Source organism: Lepisosteus oculatus, unplaced genomic scaffold, assembly GCF_040954835.1.
Source record: "Lepisosteus oculatus isolate fLepOcu1 unplaced genomic scaffold, fLepOcu1.hap2 HAP2_SCAFFOLD_86, whole genome shotgun sequence".
Classification (NCBI taxonomy): domain Eukaryota; kingdom Metazoa; phylum Chordata; class Actinopteri; order Semionotiformes; family Lepisosteidae; genus Lepisosteus; species Lepisosteus oculatus.
The window spans coordinates 539,277-559,974 of NW_027168424.1; the positions used below are offsets into that span (position 1 = coordinate 539,277).

General features: G+C 43.0%; 1 long non-coding RNA gene across 1 annotated transcript; it reads right to left on the bottom strand.

Annotated features, from left to right (window-relative positions):
- Nucleotides 1–19,608: 19,608 nt before the first annotated feature.
- LOC138236031 (uncharacterized) lies at nt 19,609–20,468 on the bottom strand. Its single transcript, XR_011188434.1, has 3 exons — nt 20,387–20,468; nt 19,879–19,975; nt 19,609–19,667 (listed from the first exon to the last, which is right to left on the bottom strand). It is a non-coding gene; the product is annotated as an uncharacterized lncRNA (long non-coding RNA).
- Between the last annotated feature and the right edge of the window lie 230 nt (nt 20,469–20,698).

Below are 20,698 nucleotides of genomic sequence, written 5' to 3' on the forward strand. Positions count from 1 at the left end.
CTTGTTATCAGTGTATTCCTCAGCTATCCCAAAATTATCTTCTTACCAACATCTCTAGTTTTTTATCCTGCAATAACTCAGCCAACACTTAAATCTCGAAAAGCTGCTTGTGTTCATTTCTTTAAATCACAATATCATGTGTAAATACTGTCCATATAATACTCTGCATTGTGGAATAATAGTTTATTTTAAAGGGAACTAGAGAAACTAAGAACTAGAGAAATCAAGAAGGGCTTTTTTTTCTAGAATTAATAAATGCACATCCTGTTCACTGGGGAAATTAAATCCACACTGAGCAATCTTCAATATGTTCAGAATATGACAGCGAGAATCCTATCAGGGATGCATTACACCTGTTTTCAAGTCCTTGCATTGGTTACCTATCAGGTTTCGAGTCAACTTCAAAATCCTCATCCTCATTCAGTACCTACAGTATATGGCTTATTATCTGTCTACTCCCCACCTTTGTCCGTCTGACTCTGGTCTTCTAGCTGTCCTCAAGAACATCTACATTCTGTGGGTGACAGGGTCTTCTCTAGCTGCACCCCAGAGCTCTCAATTTGTATTCCGAGTGATATCAGTCACGTACCCTGAGTGCATTTAAATCTAACCTCAGAACCTTTCTTTTCAGAAGACTTAGTGTCTGTATCTGCTTCATTTTCTAATTTTGGTAGCACCTCTAACTGCTTGTCTTTCTTATATGTATTTACTTTGTAATCTGTGGTCCTTTTATCTGTTTTTATATCTACTGTATTGCTTTGAGATGCCACTTTTAAAGGTGATATATAAAATAAAGTTTTTTATTATTGTTATAGAGAAACATGATCAGTTTTCCCTGGTCCAGATAAAAAGATCTAAAGCATACTAGTTTGTCACTCTTCTCATTCCCTTTGCTAAATAACTTTTCATACTAATCTGATCAATCTAACTGCCTGTTTTCTGTGCTTTCTCTATCCTGCTAGATTTGCAATTATTCTGAACATTTTCTTAACTCATTTCTAAATACCTTTTTTCACTGTTATCATCTTGCAGCAAAGCTGCGACAAAATATACACTTAGCACAGTTCATCCTGCTACCAACATTGAATAACAAAATCTTAAGATTTCTATATTTATGTCTTTATTTAGTGGTTTCATTAGTGACAAAGGCTAAACTTTCTTGGAAAAATGTCTTTTATGTGTTGCAGAAAAAACTGACTTGCTTTAACAAAGTATGTTTACAAATCCTTTCACCTGGCAATCTACCTGAATGCCCAACTATCTGAGAAGCCCTCCATGAAACCATGGTTGCTATTAATTCATTTAGGGCTTATTGACAGAATTGCTGTTTTTTATGCATGCTAATTTTCTGATTCCTCACTCTGTTTCATGTTTATAGATAAGACTTTATTGATCGTGAAGGGAAATTGATGTACATGATGAACATGTTTGCATGTTCTTTTGTAACATACACCTTTTTGTGATTTTTTTTGTATATCTAAGCAAGTGTTCCTGCATCCCTCTTCTGCACTTTAGTCATGGCTTTTTTTCTGTTTGCTTATTTCAAAGCAACACCTGCTCCATTTCTAAAACTTTTTACTCATGTGCATTTTTGTATTTTTTACACCTCTAGCACTTTAACATCCTGAATTTTCATTTGCCTTAATTTGTAGAATGAACTTGAGTTTTAGCCTAAAGAAGTTTTCATTATCTTTTGTTTCTTTTCCTACAACTGTTATTATTGATCACCGAATTATTGTTCTTAACATGACTTCATTCAGCCTTTCCTGAACGTCTATGACAGGCAGAGAGAGTGCTGTTTCTGGTGCGATCTTTTGCAGCTGACATTTCACTGTTTTAAACGAAAAGAAATTAGATTGCTCATAGATCACTTATCCTATATAAACACATGTTCGTTTTAGAGACCTTGATCGAAACTGATTTTAGATGTCAGAAAGGATTTCTTTTCTCTGTATTTCCTACATTGCTTTGTCGAGATTTTAACTTTATATTTAACTTTATATCTAGGCTCAGATTTCAACTATAAATCGTACAGTAATTAATAGCAGTAAATACTGATGTTTTGCGCCCTCTTACCACAAAAATATATATGTTTTGTAGCTGGGATGAACTTTATTTCATACGCGTAGCTACTGCGATTCGGACACGGACGGTTAAACATGGCGGCAAATCAGACACCCAGAGAGGGGGGGGGGGGGCGTCTTCTCGCCTCCATAACTAAATGCCAAATAGGAGTGGCTTAAGCGACATACACAGTCGTGTAACTGACAGTTTGAGGTAGCCTATCGTGTAAATTTCGCTTTGTTGCTGATAGGTTAAGCTTTCGAAACTCTGCCCCAAAGTCATGTGACTGATTTTTCGCCCTGTTTCGTTGGTTAAACGCAATGATCACAAGCACCACCATGGTAACTGGGATGTGTAGTTTTTAATTCCGTTTGAATTATAACTGTACGTACTGTCTTCGTATTTGGCCAGGGCTTTAAAGAGAGGGCGTGCCAAAAATTTTCGGTGCCGTCGTCTCCGCTTTAAAGGTACCCCCGTCGCGGAAGAATTCGATCTCGGGACGTTTGCCCAGCGTACTTCTACATTAGATACTCAAACAAGTACATAACTCTTAGGAATTAAATTGATATCAACTGGTTGGGATAACAATTGAATTCTCGAGCTGTAATGCATTGAAGTTGAATACTCATCCAATCTTTGGGGATTCAGATCTCCTGCGGGCACAAAGGAACAGTTGCAGGCTGTTGCTGTTCAATCCGCGCTCTCTGGCTCGGTGCCAGGCTGTGCTGTGCGGCTTGCGACGCTGCGCTGCTGATGCTCATTGTTGGCTTTAACTAGCAAAGTTTGTGCACAGGAGAAAAGATGACTGTGGGTCCCAGCAAGTCAGGAAGAGGACCGGTTCATTCCTGATGAAGAGCTAGTTCTGAATAGTGATTCAGCTGTCCACAGTTCCGACCTGTTCACGAGGCCTGCTGCTGGTTACTCTCTGGCAACCTCCACTCTAGACTCTTAGAACAAAGGAAAGTTCTGGCACTCGGACACACTGGCCGTTCCGTGGTTGTCCGGGCTGAGTCTCAGGATGGTAAGGAGGCGCGCTGCGAGAATGTCCTGCCCTTGGGATTCTCCTTTGAATTCCCTTTAGAATTGTTGAATCTGAATCTGAATCTTGTCTGAATCTGAATCTCTGTGCTGCCTGTGTTTACCTGGAGGAACTTCAGCTCATTGATTGGCTGAAGGTTCCATGGGCATCAGAGTCCCACGTGGGTTACTCGGCCCTACCAGTCCCTGATTGGTTGATCAAGGTGAGATATGAGTCACTTAGTCCTGACACTTAGTAATGCAGTCCAGATGTCCAACTGGCACTCCCTAGACAGATAGGCGCCAATGGGTGACCATTGATCATGATAGCCAGGCTTAGCTAAGTGCATCCCCCTTTGGGAGCTGTCCTTGGACCTTAAATCACCTTGCATGAATGGTTTCTCTGTGGCTGCACCACAGAGATGAACAGAGAAATGAGGCCTAATTTGGGAAAGCTCAGAAACACTTAATTCTGTCTTATTATTAAGCCTCGCCGCTACATATCCCCCCTTTTTGAAGGCCACGAGGTCCCGAGGCATTGTTGCCTTCAAAACAAAACAGAGTTTAGTGATGTCCCTTGCCATTAGAACATTAATCTTAAATGTCTACATTACTCCTCGAGAATTCATACCGGAACCAGCATTGGATACAAACAGGATGAATAACATCTGGAGTATGTATAAATACGGTAGGAGACATTATCTAAGTCTAGGAATTACACATCAGGAAGTTCACTGTCAATATCTGATACCTCTGTGGTAGATATTTGGGGAGAAGTCACTTCCTTTCTTTTGACATGCTACCTTTGACTCATTCATGCTACCCGGAGTACATCTTGATGTGAGAGTACAGCATTCAGAGTACACTGTCAGTCATGATCCAGCTACCTGGCAGTAGTGTTACAATAACAACAGTTCCTGTTCCCAGCCCCCGATAAACCACAACACCTGTGTTGGGTATCTGCTAGGGTGGTTTGGAGGTTTGTTCCATTAAAGCAAACTAACTACCTGTACCTCTTCAGGGCTTACTGTTTCTTGGATTTCTATCCAATTGAATAGTGTGGCACCTGAAGGCATCTTAGACCTCAAGTTTGGTCTTATATTGTCTGGTTCCCGACCGTACAGTGTTAAGTTACCATGCTGTACTATGGCCTCCTCGGGAAAACTATTGGTTAGGTAGCTGCATTGTGGTAGCTGTATCATACCTGTCACAAGTCACAGTGTCTGTTAAATGTGGTGTGCTGACCAGCCATTTACTTCCCACCTGCTCTTCATGGGGTTCATTAACCTCCCTCTGCCCATTAGTAGCTTTACACCCTTCATGGGTGAATCGTTTAGACACAGCCAATGGATAGCTTTGGTAGCCATCCCCATCTCAAGATTTGGAACCGAATTCAATCTTGGATTGCCTTCTGGGTGAGCTATGAGCGATGGGGTTAATGTCACACACTCCTCTACTGAGAAGAGTGGAATCAAGTGGGTTGGGATTTGTGCCGTGGTTAGACTGGCTACAGTGGCACTAAACTCCCTTAACAGGTCTTGTGTCAACATTCTGGCCTGTTGCACACAAGCATAAACCCACTGTATAACACCAACAATCATGTCCACTGGTTGGGGAATAAGGTTTAACCCTGTTGCATAGGAAGTTGCCTGTAGGGTTTCCCCTAAGCTTTCCAACTTTTGCTGCTGTCGATACAGTCTGTCACTACCCTCTGGCATCTCTGACCCCTGCCTTCTTGGGGCAGTCAGGGTGAGAGTGCCAGTAGCACACAAACCTACCAGAAAAAGCAAACGTACAACAGTGGCGGCAGCAATCAGTCCTCCCAAAAGTCTTTTCGGGTGGCTGATCCCAGTCATCTCCTTCTGAGTGACTGTTGCCTTTCTAAGCTGGCGCAGCATGTACATGGTGTCTTTCTCAGTATGCCCTGTGGCATCTTGGGCACCAACATCCTGGAAATCTGGGGAGAGCTGACGCAGCGGCTGATGCTGCTCCTCCGTTTCCAGGGCATCTGCTTTTTCGATTTGTTCATGCCTGTGCTCTAGGAACCCTGCAGGGGGCGGTGCAGCGGTGGAGCATGCCTGACCCTCGGCTGAGTGGTCATCTGGAGCACCTGAGTGATCTGGGATTGTTATCCCATTCTCACTGTTCAGGTCCACCCTGCACACCTCCTGATTGAGGAATCCCTCTATCGGCATGTTTACAATCGTTCGCTGGGCGTGGGTGTAGGACACCTTCTCGCTCCCCCCTTCCCTCGCTAGGGGTTCAGGGAGCTGCCCCAGCACTGGGATAGCTAGTTCACTGTCTTTGAACTCACTATCACTCACCAGGCCCATGTCAGTGCAGGCGGGGATTCTGACACCTCTCTTTGCGATGTCCTGCACTGGCAGGCGGGTGGCTTGACCATCCAGCTCCAGTCTGGGTGAACCACTGTTGGTCAGACTCAGACTGACAGACTGAGCTGGTGGCTGTAAGAAAACTGGCTCGGCTTTCATTCCCTGTCCCTTCTGGGGGACTGGGTGTGTTGGAAACCCTGCCGTTGAGGCAGGAACAATCAGGTCAGTCTCACTCACTACCTGATAGTCGTGAGAAATAATGTTACCTGACTGCAGGTTCCCTGGGTCAAAGCAGAGGGAATCAGCATCTGGGATCAGGTGTGTCCACAGCGCAGTAGTCTCAGCGTCCAGCTGGACCTCCTGTCTAACCTGTGAATGTTGCACCAGGGGCACCTGGCGGTGGCCCTGTGACAGCTGCTCAAGCAGATCCTCACTAATAGAGGACCTCTCAGGGCTAAGGGTGGGGGCTACATCACCAACCTGCTCTCCTGCCATCTGGATCCTTTCCACCACTGCGGGGTGGTGGTCCTGACCCCTCTTGGGTGCCAGGGTGCACAGGGAAAGCTCCTTTTCATCGCCAGGTGGGGAGATCTGCTCCTCTTTAGGGATGTAAAAGGTGTGTGCTTTACCTGGTGGATCAGGCGGCTGCTTGGAGGACCGCTCCTGCGGCATGGAGGCTGTTGGGACCTCAGCCGGGACACGACTTCCCTGTATATCCGGGGAACAAGGAAATATTTTTATTTCTTGTCCAGAGGGAACAGAAGGAATCTCCGCATAGGCTTCTGTGTTCGGTGGGCACTGTGTGAGCACAGTCTGCCTCTTGGCCCCCCTTTCCTTCTGTACAGAAGGCTTAGGAGCCTTGACCTGTTTCCACACCTTGCCTTTCTGGTGATCCACCAAAGGTTCCTCTCTGAGTCGCATGCCCTTTTCTTTTTCTACCCGTTTGAGCTTGCCGTGTGACATCAAACACCTTTCAACCTCAGTGTCAATCAGTGTCTCACTGGGTAAGACATCTCCCATGGCAGCCTTGAGGTAAAAGCTTCTTGCTTTTCCTCTGCGTTTTACTGCCTGCTCTGTGACTTCAGGGGTGGAGTCAGCACTCACTTGGGAGTGGCTGACCTCATCCAGGCAGGAACTCTTCCGCTCAATCAGATAGACTGAGGGAGGGAGAGGGGGCGGGTCTCCGCCTCCTCCAGTGGAGAGTATCAGCTCATTCACGCTTCCGGCAGCCTTGGGGAGCGGTTGTCCCTGTCCTAATAAAGCTTGTTCAAGCCTGGCCAGGCGGGCGGCTACTGAATCCTTTTGTTCAGCTTTTTCTAGCCCTTTCCCTCCCCCAGTGTTCTCATGGCACTTAGGACGCTGGGTGCGGTCCTGTGTGAGTCCTTTGGAACGGGGCTTAGCCAGCTCAGGAGCCTGTGCTCCTTCGAGCAGGGGGGAATTAACCCTGCTGGCTCTGACGGCGAACACAGTCGCTTTAACAGCTTTTTGCTCAGAGCGACTTTGGACATCATACTCCCAGGCTTTCTGCACGAATCTCTTGATATCAGTCATTTTCATGGTCTGTGCATCTGTATGCATTAAGATCATCTTTCTGACTGATGGGTGGAGATTCGCAATGAATAAACCCTTGAAATGTATGTTCTCTTCCCAACCCTCATCATTTCGCCCTGCAAAATAAGTTCGTCTAAGTCTCTCGTAATATTCGCGAGGGGACTCTGCTCTCTCGTGCTTAATGTTAAGAGCGGCGGCTATCGCAGCAGTCGGGTCAATAAATGCACTGTATTCTTCGATAAGTGCTTGACACAGCTGCTCAAAATCATTGCAGACTTCTTTCATCTGCCTAGCCATCCACTCATGTACAGCTCTGCTGGTAGTTTTCCTGACCAGAAACACTTTCTCCTGTTCTGTGGCGTTTGGCAGGTACTGCAGGTAATACCTGAGGTCCTGAATATAACTCTCGATATTATTCTCTGACACTGCGGGGTCAAATCTCTCTATGTCCTTCGCTAGCTCTCTCAGAGAATGGAGATTTATTCTCCTAGCTTCTCCGCTGACGGAGATATGGAAGAGATCGTGGTCAGACTTGTCGCTGCTAGAGAGAGTGCTTAATAGCGACTCGAATTCAGACCTTTTAGCAACCATTGTTAAACTTAAAGAGTATTACTTTTAAGTACGAAATTACAGTTTTACCACAGAAAACCACAAGATCAAGTATGCAATCAACCCGGTAGACCGCAAACGATCACAAAACAATCAAGCACTGCTTAAAGAGCAAGGGGAACTTTTTTTCCTTTCGGCTTTCAGCACACTGTATTGTCGTGTATGAAACCCGCGGCGTTTTATATTGAATTATTCCGCTTGGTTGACTCATTTCAGTCTTGCCACGCCCACCCAGGGACGCCAATAATGTAGATTATGACCGGTTTAGGGACGCCAAATATGTAATCATAGTGGCTTTCTGAAGGCACCAGTTCTGTAGGGTTTGGGCATTTACTGAGACAATTATTAATTGTAGCAGTAAATCACAAAGTTGATTCTTTTGATGGCTTTAGAATCCAACCATGCGACATAACTCAAACAACGCGCACACACAGGTACTAATACACGAGGATACATTTATTAATACATAGAATATGCATATAAACCTAACAGATCTTATCGAGAGGGTTATCAGAATACAAAAGGTATATTCGGTCAGTTACAAAGAGTTACACATCAAGAGGAAATACATTCAGTATATCATTCATTAAGACCGTTTCATAAATGAACTTGGTTATAACTTCTACATTAGATACTCGAAACAAGTACATAACTCTTAGGAATTAAATTGATATCAACTGGTTGGGATAACAATTGAATTCTTGAGCTGTAATGCATTGAAGTTGAATACTCATCCAATCTCTGGGGATTCAGATCTCCTGCGGCACAAGAAGAAACAGTTGCAGGCTGTTGCTGTCCAATCCGCGCTCTCTGGCTCCGTGCCAGGCTGTGATGTGCGGCTTGCGACGGTGCGCTGCTGATGCTCACTGTTGGCTTTAACTAGCAAAGTTTGTGCACAGGAGAAAAGATGACTGTGGGTCCCAGCAAGTCAGGAAGAGGACCAGTTCGTTTATGATGAAGAGCTAGTTCTGAATAGTGATTCAGCTGTCCACAGTTCCGACCTGTTCACGAGGCCTGCTGCTGGTTACTCTCTGGCAACCTCCACTCTAGACTCTTAGAACAAAGGAAAGTTCTGGCACTCGGACACACTGGCCGTTCCGTGGTTGTCCGGGCTGAGTCTCAGGATGGTCAGGAGGCGCACTGCGAGAATGTCCTGCCCTTGGGAGCCTTCTGCTCTTGGGCCGTCCTGCCCTGGAATTCTCCTTTGAATTCCCTTTAGAATTGTTGAATCTGAATCTTGTTGAATCTCTCAGGCTCTCTGTGTTGCCTATGTTTACCTGGAGGAACTTTAGCTCATTGATTGGCTGAAAGTTCCATGGGCATCAGAGTCCCACGTGGGTTACTCGGCCCTACCAGTCCCTGATTGGTTGATCAAGGTGAGATATGAGTCACTTAGTCCTGACACTTAGGAATGCAATCCAGATGTCCAACTCGCACTCCCTAGACAGATAGGCACCAATGGATGACCATTGATCATGATAGCCAGGCTTAGCTAAGTGCATCCCCCTTTGGGAGCTGTCCTTGGACCTTAAATCACCTTGCATGAATGGTTTCTCTGTGGCTGCACCACAGAGATGAACAGAGAAATGAGGCCTAATTTGGGAAAGCTCAGAAACACTTAATTCTGCCTTATTATTAAGCCTCGCCGCTACACGTTTCAGACGCTCTTATATTTTCCAATCTCCTTAAGTTGATTTTCGACAAGTCTCTTTAGTTACGTCTGTAGCCAGTCCCGCTGGCTAAACACACTCACACCGTCATTTAGTAGACCAAAACTCACAGTTACACACATACATGCCGGCACACAAATTCATAAAACACACATACACATCGAGAATATATTTTTCTCTTCGTAATACAATGTGCTGTATTCTTGTTTTACTTCTACATGAATCCTTTTAATTCCTGAAGTGCACTCCAGGTTCGCTGCATTTCTAATTTCGGGTGCGGTACTTTAGCCCACCGGTCAATATCTTACGGTTTTGGATTTGATCGTATGGGGGAAATCAGGGAAGGTAGGTGCAACTGCAGACCCCCTCGACGGAGTGCGAGACAGTGTTAGAGTGGCGCTGTCATCAACGGCGCCAGCCCCTGCTACATCAAGTCCTTTCCCACTTCGAGTGAGAGTACAGATCTGCAGGCGCCCTCCCTCTAACAGGGGAGACCCTGATCCGTCTTTATCACACTCCCAATCCCAATCAGACCCCCCTTCTCCATATGGCCACTGAGGGAATTGATCCCAATTATTTTCGTTTCCTGCCTGTTTGTTCCCCTGTGGGAGAGCAGGATATAACTTAGTCGCCGGCTGTAGCACATTAACCAGTGCAGCGTGACCAGGAGTTAATTCCTTCTTTAGTTTCTCATTCTCCTGTACTGCCTCTTTTAACTTTTTTTCTATACTCTTTCGTAGCGAGTAAAGTATATTTTCTTCCGGGTTTTTATTTTCCCCGTAAACACACTTTTAAGTCACATCCCAATTTCTTTCTTTTTCGTCATGTATCTGCCACCACTGGTGCCGGCCGTGCACCAGGGTGGGAGCTACATACTTGTGCTTTTGCCAATCAATACTCATATGCTTTCTTTACAGGCGTCTTCGCCCCAAATTCCCACTGACAAACTCAGCTTTTTCCATATTTTTCTCCTTCTTTTCCGTCAACTTACACTTTTCCGATATTTAAACGGACCCTTCCACCACTTTCTCAAACCATCAGTTAGCACACATGTTCGGTCTCTTTAAGATTTACTTTTGTCGTGTGTGAGGTCACAGCTCATTCAGTAGGGGGATGTTTTCACTTAGAAAAACCTGTGCATTACTGCACTCATTCAGCTAAGGGCGTTTGTTACCTCCAGATCTAAATGCCTCTCCGAGACTTTAGAGAGGACTTACACCGCACTGTTCACAGGTAAGAAACGAGACCTCGAAAACCCCCTTTCTTGATCAGTAATTCACCATCCCCAGAACGCCAGCATCGCTGCTTTTGCCCCAGGTTGGACTTACGCACTGAGCTCAATCAGGGCGATTCTCGGGTCTCAACGTCCTTTAAATCCTGCTACTTAATGCTTTCCTCTTTTATTATGAGGTGTGTTTGTTAGTGTCGTGCGTGTGTATATGTATTTCACAAACAAGGAAAACACCAAAAACATACATACATATATCTCTTCTACTCCTGTTTCCTTTAAAACAAAAAAAAACCACGCCACGCCAGAAACCACGCCACTCCAATCTGTGCACGATCAAGGCGTAGCTAATCTCAGGACCCCGGGCGCAATTAAGGCCCACACTAATCCTGGATTATACGTGCATTTAATGCACCACTTGCTCTAGAACCCCGGGCGCAATTAAGGCCCAAACCAGTTCTGACCTTCAGAACTCCGGGCGCAATTAAGGCCCACACCAGTCCTGAACTTCATGGTAAGGGTCCAAAACCCGTTCAAAACTCCACGCGCAATTAAAGCATACACCAGCTTCGAACGCCTGTACACAATACCGCGGAACCCCTGCCAGACCAAATTCTGGGCTTACAGCAAACAACCCATTACATACACCGGTGTCTTCCCCGGGCCAGAGGAATTCAGAAACTCACGTTTACTCCGTCATCTCGGGCGATTCTCGCAAGGAGCAGAGATTTCCCAATCGGTCAGAGAGAGTCGGGACTTTTTTTTAAAAAAGAGGAGTCCTTACCTCTTAGTAATGTGAGCGCTGACCGTCTCTCCTGCCGATGGGAAGTTCTGCGCCTTCTGGAGCATCCGCCGACTACGCCAAATTTGTTGTAACAGAAGAAATAAGGTTCTTGATCCCGAGATGAAGTAAAACAGATGAGTTTATTGCATGCAAGGAACAATAAAGCCGAAGTCTTGTTTCCCGCAAGAAACAACAAAACCGAAGTATTGTTCGCCGTACTGTTACAAAATTTTTGGGTTATATAGTGTTTTCTTCTCCGTTTCTGACGTCACTTGGTCTGATGGTAAAGAGGGGGGTTCATGGTATTTGGCCAGTTTACGATGTTCTGGGCAAATGGCCAGTTTAACATTACACCCAGGGGGGTTCCTAGCTTGCATCTGCAGTCCTTATCAGTTAACCCCCTTTCCTGCCATAAACCCCAGCTTGTGACTTAGAAGTCTAAACCCCCTACAGAAAGGATTAAATTCAAACCCCCGTCTTCACATCTTTCTTCATAAGGTATAAACAAAGTCAGAAAGTTAGGCACTTAGGTCAGCCTTAGGCAGTTAACCAAGACCATAATCCGATAAGAAGCTATTCCCTTTCATGTTGCTAAATCACATGTAGGATACATGAGTTACACCTCCACTTAAGAGACCTTAAAGAGACCATGGCCAGCCAGGAGTGTAGAAAACCGTAAAACAGTTCTTGAGGACCTAATTGTTAACTCTTAACAGGCAAAGGTTCCTTCAGTCCTATGAGAAATATTTTAGAATTGAACTAAAGTGTGTTTCCGATACAGGAGCATATGTCTGTCAGGGCCTGTTGGAGAGCCCCTGCATGAGAACCCCTGGCTGCAGTTCCACATCCCCCTGAAAGTAAATAGAGCCATAAGCACGGAGCTAAGGACACTGCTCCAGGACATGCTGGCTGTCGATCCTGACCAGCGACCAGAAGCCATCCAGCAGAAGAAGCAAGTCAGGCAAGCCATGGCACGAGAGAAAACATCTTTGTAGTGACTGATAGCAAGATGTCCGTGACCAAGGGCAATTCGTCTGAGTAAAGTCTGATTTCATTTTTATGTCCCGAAAGGCCACTGCCTTTGTGCTGTAGATTTCTGATTTAGACGGGCATTTCTATGGACAACTTTGACTTTTCTGTGGGTCCAATGAAAATACGTTTTTTAACTTATTCTTTGTTACAGTTTTCGAAAGTTTAAAGACATTCACTGAGTTGACGATAAAGGAAAAGTTTCATCTTTCACCTCTTGGAAGGTAGGCCGGTCAGAGGTACAATATATGTCTTCATGTCTTCATCCTCCATGTTTGTAACTACAGGTTTCACAGTGTTGAGCTAAGACACAAAAACACCTACAAATGGCAGTTCCAAATGTATCAAATGTATAAACCTGGGCTGAAAAAGTGTGTACAGTATATACTCTGTGTAGGTCTGATAAAAGTATTCGAGTCAAAGTGTCATATGGATACAAATTCTCATGATTTTGTATTGTGTGTTTTTTCTCTGTTTTGCTTTATTGAAAGAAATCAGATGCTCTTCCTGAAACTTACCTTAGCTGATTCTTCAGCTAAACCAGACAGACTTCTGAAATTCTCAAATATTATCAAATCTTGTTGGTGCAGAGGTGGTGGAGCCCATTACCAACAGACTCACAGCTGAAATTGCTGTGAAAAGGGCTTCTACCAAATATTAACATGTGGGTGAAAATGTATACAATTGTAATATTTCCTTTTTTCCCATTGAAAGTATAACATATGTGGTGTGAGAAAGAGGTCCTCATTTAATTGCATGAAACTCTGGCACTGGCGCAACAAACTGAACAAAGTTCAAGGGGGTATACGCTTTCTGTAGACACTTTATTTCCTCTTTTTCCATACTCTAAGAAATGATTTGGGAAACCTGTGGGACACTGGAGGTCATTATACATGAGCCTCTTTCTGCACCTTTTAAGCCATTGAAACCTAGTTGCCTTGTTACAAGGTCTAATATTACAGTAGGTGTGGTTTCCGTCTCCTAATTTCTGAGAATGATCAAATTGGGGAATAAGTTGTAGGGAATACCACTCTTGCACTTCTAAGAAAAGACTATCTCAAATGAAACTCGCTATAGAAAGACATCTTGTTGAAAAATTCTTTATTTTTTGTCATTTCTAAAGAAAAAACATTCATCAAGTCCTTCACAAATGTTTTGTTTGTGACTTTCTCTGTTGTTCCCTTTCACACTCAACTGAACTATGTGTTATGTCTTGTAAACGTAATCAAACATTTCACTTAGGTGTGTGGGTTAACACAAACCCATATTATATGAAACATTCAGTTTTTCATTCACGTTTTTTCTAACAATTGCATCCATGCTAGGACTACAGTAAACAACACTTTTTACTAAAGTAAATGAAATTGTTCATTAAACAAGACACATTGTTTTAAATGTATGCAATACGACGACACTAAAAACAACACTGAAACTTTTCATTGAAATACTGGACGAGATTGTGCATATTCAATGGATTTCTCCTGGTGCTTTTTTTCATCAGTCTTTTCATATTCTTGTTCTCTACTCAGGTGTCTCCTGTTCCTTTGGTGATGTCTGCTGTACACACATGGTATCATACACTTGAGCAAAGTGTGATACCACCGTTTGTTCTTCTCCTAAAATAAAGATGAACATTGACAAAAGTCAGAAACACTCTTTTCTTTGACAGACGAACAAAACAATGCAAGAATAACCATACTCTCTGTTCCTTACTCATTTCTACCTACCTGTTTGACCACTTTGTCTGCTTCAGTCAGGACAGGGTGCTGGGGCTGACTCTGAGCAATCTGAGAAGAGCTCTCTGTGATTTTCTCCCCTACAGTGGCTACATTGTACTCTGTTTGAAATCCAGGTATCGCCTCCGGTAAGTTCCTCTGTCTTTTTTGGGACTTGAAAGGGTAGAATCATTTTGTGACTACATTTCATTGTCATGCACTGATATGTTCTGGTTTGTGTTCGATTACTGCAGGCGTTCCAGTACTTTCTTTTTGTTCTAGATTGGCAGTGTTTGAGATGGTAGGAACTTGTCATATTCTCAACTTATTTTCTCTATGAGACTCTGAATGCTCTGTAAACATACTATTTTAGCAATTCTTAGAAATCTGAAAGCAGTGTTACCTGTATCATTTTTTGTCTTGGTAGTAGTATTGCAGCTCCAAGATCAGCACTTAAATAATGGTTTGTGATGTTACTTGTCCTTGGAGTTAGTATACTCCTGAGAAGTCAAGAGAAATCTTACGTAAGCATTAGTTATGTTTCACTTTTGAAAGCAAAGTACGTGTCAAGTACTTTGAAGGCATTTGTTGATACTTTTAAGCACTTTCGTTGATTATTATTATCCTTCAATTAGTTATTATAAGTCCAACATTCTCTACATGATCTCACTCCATATTCAGAATGTGGGAATACAGTTGTTTTAAGGAAATGCCACTGAATAGATAGTAGCTGCACTCTACAAAGATGAATTTGCTATTTAATCAGTCAGGGACACAGCTTATACTTCAGTAGTCTTAGATCATGTAATGCTGATTATTGTACTTTATAACTAGCAAAATCCCCATATCCTGTTCATTGCCCCTTTTTCAGTTATGTGGATTGACTTATCCCTGAAGTGGTTAATTCTCACCTTGACATCTCATAGAACAACTGAATCTCTACCAAGGGTGAATGTGTCCTTCCTCTTAATGTCTAAAAGAAAAGGTTAAAATTCATTGAAGCAAAATGCAACAACCCAAAATGTTGGGGAGGTCGTTTCCACAGTTATTTCATATGACAGTGCTTGGAGTGAAACTACATGACCATGGTGAAGAAGAAAAAACACTTTACCTTGTTCCTCCTGACTGATGTCCTTATGCGTGTTTTGCACAGTTGAGCGTTTTGTGTCTTGTCGTCTGTGTAGGCAACAGCCCTCTTCCCTGGGATAGAACTAGATGATATTTAGACACGTTAATTTGACTTCTCCATTGCTCACATTGATGTGGATATGATTATAATGCTCTGTTTTGTGGGCTTCCCAAGAAAACAATAAATCCCTTACTACTTGTTCGAAATGCAGTAGCACAGATCCCAACAAATACAAGAAAGAGAATATCATTCCTGTTTTGAAAAAACTTCACTGGTCACCTGTATTATCTAGGATAAATTTGAAAGTTATTTTACTTGTTTTTAAAGCTTTAAGCGACCCCGTAAACACACTTTTAAGTCACATCCCAATTTCTTTCTTTTTCGTCATGTATCTGCCACCACTGGTGCCGGCCGTGCACCAGGGTGGGAGCTACATGCTTGTGCTTTTGCCAATCAATACTCATATGCTTTCTTTATAGGCGTCTTCGCCCCAAATTCCCACTGACAAACTCAGCTTTTTCCATATTTTTCTCCTTCTTTTCTCCTTCTTTTCCGTCAACTTACACTTTTCCGATATTTAAACGGACCCTTCCACCACTTTCTCAAACCATCAGTTAGCACACATGTTCGGTCTCTTTAAGATTTACTTTTGTCGTGTGTGAGGTCACAGCTCATTCAGTAGGGGGATGTTTTCACTTGGAAAAACCTGTGCATTACTGCACTCATTCAGCTAACGGCGTCTGTTACCTCCAGATCTAAATGCCTCTCCGAGACTTTAGAGAGGACTTACACCGCACTGTTCACAGGTAAGAAACGAGACCTCGAAAACCCCCTTTCTTGATCAGTAATTCACCATCCCCAGAACGCCAGCATCACTGCTTTTGCCCCAGGGTGGACTTACGCACTGAGCTCAATCAGGGCGATTCTCGGGTCTCAACGTCCTTTAAATCCTGCTACTTAATGCTTTGCTCTTTTATTATGAGGTGTGTTTATGTTAGTGTCGTGCGTGTGTATATGTATTTCACAAACAAGGAAAACAACAAAAACATGCATACATATATCTCTTCTACTCCTGTTTCCTTTAAAACAAAAAAAAACCACGCCGCGCCAGAAACCACGCCACTCCAATCTGTGCACGATCAAGGCGTAGCTAATCTCAGGACCCCGGGCGCAATTAAGGCCCACACCAATCCTGGATTATACGTGCATTTAATGCACCACTTGCTCTAGAACCCTGGGCGCAATTAAGGCCCACACCGATTCTGAGCCTCAGAACTCCGGGCGCAATTAAGGCCCAAACCAGTTCTGACCTTCAGAACTCCGGGCGCACTTAAGGCCCACACCAGTCCTGAACTTCACGGTAAGGGTCCAAAACCCGTTCAAAACTCCACGCGCAATTAAGGCATACACCAGCTTCGAACGCCTGTACACAATACCGCGGAACCCCTGCCAGACCAAATTCTGGGCTTACAGCAAACAACCCATTACATACACCGGTGCCTTCCCCGGGCCAGAGGAATTCAGAAACTCACGTTTACTCCGTCATCTCGGGCGATTCTCGCAGGGAGCAGAGATTTCCCAATCGGTCAGAGAGAGTCGGGACCTTTTTTTAAAAAAGAGGAGTCCTTACCTCTTAGTAATGTGAGCGCTGACCGTCTCTCCTGCCGATGGGAAGTTCTGCGCCTTCTGGAGCATCCGCCGACTACGCCAAATTTGTTGTAACAGAAGAAATAAGGTTCTTGATCCCGAGATGATGTAAAACAGATGAGTTTATTGCATGCAAGGAACAATAAAGCCGAAGTCTTGTTTCCCGCAAGAAACAACAAAACCGAAGTATTGTTCACCGTACTGTTACAAACTTTTGGGTTATATAGTGTTTTCTTCTCCGTTTCTGACGTCACTCGGTCTGATGGTAAAGAGGGGGGTTCATGGTATTTGGCCAGTTTACGATGTTCTGGACAAATGGTCAGTTTAAGATTACACCCAGGGGGGTTCCTAGCTTGCATCTGCAGTCCTTATCAGTTAACCCCCTTTCCTGCCACAAACCCCAGCTTGTGACTTAGAAGTCTAAACCCCCTACAGAAAGGATTAAATTCAAACCCCCGTCTGCACATCTTTCTTCATAAGGTATAAACAAAGTCAGAAAGTTAGGCACTTAGGTCAGCCTTAGGCAGTTAACCAAGACCATAATCCGATAAGAAGCTATTCCCTTTCATGTTGCTAAATCACATGTAGGATACATGAGTTACACCTCCACTTAAGAGACCTTAAAGAGACCTTGGCCAGCCAGGAGTGTAGAAAACCGTAAAACAGTTCTTGAGGACCTAATTGTTAACTCTTAACAGGCAAAGGTTCCTTCAGTCCTATGAGAAATATTTTAGAATTGAACTAAAGTGTGTTTCCGATACAGGAGCATATGTCTGTCAGGGCCTGTTGGAGAGGCCCTGGATGAGAACCCCTGGCTGCAGTTCCACATCCCCCTGAAAGTAAATAGAGCCATAAGCACGGAGCTAAGGACACTGCTCCAGGACATGCTGGCTGTCGATCCTGACCAGCGACAAGAAGCCATCCAGCAGAAGAAGCAAGTCAGGCAAGCCATGGCACGAGAGAAAACATCTTTGTAGTGACTGATAGCAAGATGTCCGTGACCAAGGGCAATTCGTCTGAGTAAAGTCTGATTTCATTTTTATGTCCCGAAAGGCCACTGCCTTTGTGCTGTAGATTTCTGATTTAGACGGGCATTTCTATGGACAACTTTGACTTTTCTGTGGGTCCAATGAAAATAAGTTTTTTAACTTATTCTTTGTTACAGTTTTCGAAAGTTTAAAGACATTCACTGAGTTGACGATAAAGGAAAAGTTTCATCTTTCACCTCTTGGAAGGTAGGCCGGTCAGAGGTACAATATATGTCTTCATGTCTTCATCCTCCATGTTTGTAACTACAGGTTTCACAGTGTTGAGCTAAGACACAAAAACACCTACAAATGGCAGTTCCAAATGTATAAACCTGGGCTGAAAAAGTGTGTACAGTATATACTCTGTGTAGGTCTGATAAAAGTATTCGAGTCAAAGTGTCATATGGATACAAATTCTCATGATTTTGTATTGTGTGTTTTTTCTCTGTTCTGCTTTATTGAAAGAAATCAGATGCTCTTCCTGAAACTTACCTTAGCTGATTCTTCAGCTAAACCAGACAGACTTCTGAAATTCTCAAATATTATCAAATCTTGTTGGTGCAGAGGTGGTGGAGCCCATTACCAACAGACTCACAGCTGAAATTGCTGTGAAAAGGGCTTCTACAAAATATTAACATGTGGGTGAAAATGTATACAATTGTAATATTTCCTTTATTCCCATTGAAAGTATAACATATGTGGTGTGAGATAGAGGTCCTCATTTAATTGCATGAAACTCTGGCACTGGCGCAACAAACTGAACAAAGTTCAAGGGGGTATACGCTTTCTGTAGACACTTTATTTCCTCTTTTTCCATACTCTAAGAAATGATTTGGGAAACCTGTGGGACACTGGAGGTCATTATACATGAGCCTCTTTATGCACCTTTTAAGCCATTGAAACCTAGTTGCCTTGTTACAAGGTCTAATATTACAGTAGGTGTGGTTTCCGTCTCCTAATTTCTGAGAATGATCAAATTGGGGAATAAGTTGTAGGGAATACCACTCTTGCACTTCTAAGAAAAGACTATCTCAAATGAAACTCGCTATAGAAAGACATCTTGTTGAAAAATTCTTTATTTTTTGTCATTTCTAAAGAAAAAACATTCATCAAGTCCTTCACAAATGTTTTGTTTGTGACTTTCTCTGTTGTTCCCTTTCACACTCAACTGAACTATGTGTTATGTCTTGTAAACGTAATCAAACATTTCACTTAGGTGTGTGGGTTAACACAAACCCATATTGTATGAAACATTCAGTTTTTCATTCAAGTTTTTTCTAACAATTGCATCCATGCTAGGACTACAGTAAACAACACTTTTTACTAAAGTAAATCAAATTGTTCATTAAACAAGACACATTGTTTTAAATGTATGCAATACGACGACACTAAAAACAACACTGAAACTTTTCATTGAAATAGTGGACGAGATTGTCCATATTCAATGGATTTCTCCTGGTGCTTTTTTTCATCAGTCTTTTCATATTCTTGTTCTCTACTCAGGTGTCTCCTGTTCCTTTGGTGATGTCTGCTGTACACACATGGTATCATACACTTGAGCAAAGTGTGATACCACCGTTTGTTCTTCTCCTAAAATAAAGATGAACATTGACAAAAGTCAGAAGCACTCTTTTCTTTGACAGACAAACAAAACAATGCAAGAATAACCATACTCTCTGTTCCTTACTCATTTCTACCTACCTGTTTGACCACTTTGTCTGCTTCAGTCAGGACAGGGTTTTGGGGCTGACTCTGAGCAATCTGAGAAGAGCTCTCTGTGATCTTCTCCCCTACAGTGGCTACATTGTACTCTGTTTGAAATCCAGGTATCGCCTCCGGTAAGTTCCTCGGTCCTTTTTGGGACTTGAAAGGGTAGAATCATTTTGTGACTACATTTCTTTGTCATGCACTGATATGTTCTGGTTTGTGTTCGATTACTGCAGGCGTTCAAGTACTTTCTTTTTGTTCTAGATTGGCAGTGTTTGAGATGGTAGGAACTTGTCATATTCTCAACTCTGAATGCTCTGTAAACATACTATTTTAGCAATTCTTAGAAATCTGAAAGCGGTGTTACCTGTATCATTTTTTGTCTTGGTAGTAGTATTGCAGCTCCAACATCAGCACTTAAATAATGGTTTGTGATGTTACTTGTCCTTGGAGTTAGTATGCTCCTGAGAAGTCAAGAGAAATCTTACGTAAGCATTAATTATGTTTCACTTTTGAAAGCAAAGTACGTGTCAAGTACTTTGAAGGCATTTGTTGATACTTTTAAGCACTTTCGTTGATTATTATTATCCTTCAATTAGTTATTACAAGTCCAACATTCTCTACATGATCTCACTCCATATTCAGAATGTGGGAATACAATTGTTTTAAGGAAATGCCACTGAATAGATAGTAGCTGCACTCTACAAAGATGAATTTGCTAATTAATCAGTCAGGGACACAGCTTATACTTCAGTAGTCTTAGATCATGTAATGATGATTATTGTACTTTATAACTAGCAAAATCCCCATATCCTGTTCATTGCCCCTTTTTCAGTTATGTGGATTGACTTATCCCTGAAGTGGTTAATTCTCACCTTGACATCTCATAGAACAACTGAATCTCTACCAAGGTTGAATGTGTCCTTCCTCTTAATGTCTAAAAGAAAAGGTTAAAATTCATTGATGCAAAATGCAACAACCCAAAATGTTGGGGAGGTCGTTTCCACAGTTATTTCATATGACAGTGCTTGGAGTGAAACTACATGACCATGGTGAAGAAGAAAAAACACTTTACCTTGTTCCTCCTGACTGATGTCCTTATGCGTGTTTTGCACAGTTGAGCGTTTTGTGTCTTGTCGTCTGTGTAGGCAACAGCCCTCTTCCCTGGGATAGAACTAGATGATATT